The sequence below is a fragment of the Sprattus sprattus genome (assembly GCF_963457725.1).
Source record: "Sprattus sprattus genome assembly, chromosome: 2".
NCBI lineage: Eukaryota > Metazoa > Chordata > Actinopteri > Clupeiformes > Clupeidae > Sprattus > Sprattus sprattus.
In genome coordinates, this window is record NC_137921.1 from 69455037 (window position 1) to 69457650 (window position 2614).

The following is a 2614-nucleotide window of genomic DNA, read 5'->3' on the forward strand; positions in this document are numbered from 1 at the left end:
CTCTCTCTTTCTTTCTATCCCTACACCGGGGATGGAGGCTTCTCTCCTTTGTGAGGCGCTGGACAGGTGTCTAACGGAATGATGAATGTCCCTGCATCCCACCATAATTGGCTTCTCTCTGCCTGGCCGTAGCTTGCCTGCGTGTCTGCTGGGCGGCCACCTCCATCTGTCAATCACCTCACCCCCCCCCGCCTGAGAGGCTTGCTTCCTGATAGCTATGCTAATATCGTGGCTGGCTGCCGATTGGCTGGAGCCCACCGGACCAGGGCTAATCCATTATCGCTCTGACAGTAGTAATCTCCCCCCCACCCAACACAGGGTCCCGTGTGCTAAACGTTATTTGACCGTTCCTGTCACGTTCCCGCTGCCAAGCGGACAGCGAAGGTGATGGATGACCCAGTCCTGGACCAGCTCGTTCATCACCCTCGTGACTTGTTTGTGTGCTGTGGACACACACACACACACACACACAAACACACACACACACACACACACACAGAGACACACACACACACACACACATATACACCCACCAAAGAAATTGCTAATTCTTTCGTAATTTCGTAAAGTCTTAAGTCTGTCGATTCGTTTTTATGAAGTTCGAGCGATAGCCAAAAAGCGAATGATTGGGCCCTATCCCAGTATTACGCACACAGGGACATGTGCCTTCTCACGTTTCCTTTCGTCCTCTGAGGCGAGGTGTGATTCATAAATTCTCTGGCTCTTCGCCCCATCTTCTCCTCTGCCGATGGAAACTCCTGAATGACTAGGTGCGAGATAAATGGTGCGTGTGCGTTATTTATCACCCACTGCGAACGAGTGACCGAGGCCCTCTGACGTCGCCTGTGACTCCGCGTGAACCTCCATCCGTGTTTATTTTGGAGGATAATTGCGGCGGTCCGACCAGCACGATAGACGTAATCAGAATCAAACGACTGTGTCTTGACAGGCCCCCCAAATATACAGCTCTCGCACTGTAGTGCACACCCATTAACTCTAATGGTTTGTTTTCTTTCCTCGTGCGGTGACTGCGGAGGGTCGCAGCATTCTCTGGACTGAATTTAAAATGCATTAGGGTGATCCAGGGCTGCCACTGTTCCTGCTTGGTTGACTGCCTTTACGGCTTCTTCCTTCTGCTTCTTTCGTCAAAGGACGTTCAAGAAAAACCCAGAGTGCTCAATTGAAAATCCCCCCCCCCCCCATCCCCACAATGCACTGTAAACCGCACTGTAAAGACACACGGTTTAAAGGTCTGTTTCAAATGCATTACTTTGGGGTGATCAAACAAGCAATTAGATCAACATAAACACCTGAGGGTGAAGCATGATACTCCTCCGTCGTCGTTCTCGACGACCCCCATTTCTTCTTCGCAAACTAGCATGGATAACACAGTCGCTTTTACATAAGGGATCCCCTGCATTCCCTTTATCCCCTGTAGCCTGAAATAGATCTAACAGCTTTAAAATAGAGCATGGGTCTCTCAATCCCAGTAGAAAATATAATGACCGTCTTGTGTCCTTTTATATTTTCAGAATTTGTAATGTTGTTTGCAATGCTTAAACTAATGATCACAGCAACTCAGTTGGGGTTACTGCAGACTATTATGCATTTTTAACACTAAAGCGATTGGAATGTTGTGGTATCTCTTATGACTGGCTTCTTCCCTGACACAAACACTCGGCCCCAAAATGAAATGAACTACTTAGTGGGGTCGTTCCGAGACCCCGAGAACCATAGAACATTTTTTCTCTGGCATTCCACGAAGCGTAAGACAAACTCAGCCGCTCTTAAGAGAGGGTGAAGGAGAGAGAGAAAAAGCAAAAGATGAAAAGGCCAGTGATGAATTAAAATAAAATAAACTGAGGCACAGGCATGCCATTTGAATAAATGCCTGTTTGGTCATGGGCCACTCTGAAGTGGATCGCTCCACATTTTTTTGTCAGTCGGCGAGATTTATATGATGGGACTGGTCTTGGTGTGTTTCCTCCCCGCCATGACCTTGTCGGATCTCGTTGCAGGGGGAGGGCAGATGCATTTGTCATTTGTGTGAGATTCTCACTGGAGGATTTCATCCGATTTAACAAAGAGACAGAGACGGAGCCCAACCTTTTTAAACATTCTGTGGCCCCTTCTGACACCCTGCAGTAGTGTGGAATGACGACTGGAGGAAGAGGCTGGGGGATACATACAGTACAGTCAGTCATAGCCTTGTAATTTATACTTTTGTGCAGCCAAAATCATCCACATCAATTGCAGAAAGAAAATAGGATATGGTTTTAATTTAATGTTTTGACCCATATAATATGTATTTTCCTGATAACAGGCAATACAAAATACAATGTACTTATCAAGTAAGTACATTTTAATAGGTGTTCATAACCCTAACCCTACATTTAACCTTCATCTCTTAAGACATCATGTAGCAACATGCTAATAAAACAAACAAAGCACCCTGTATGTAGTCATTATTGCACATAAGTCATTAATTTACTGATGTACTCAGTATAAAGTGCAGCGTTGTGTTGTGTTATTTTCATGTGTACAGGTGGAGAACACCAGGGTGCTGCCTGGGAGTGATCCAGACTTACTCAGGCTCTCTATGATATCACGCCCC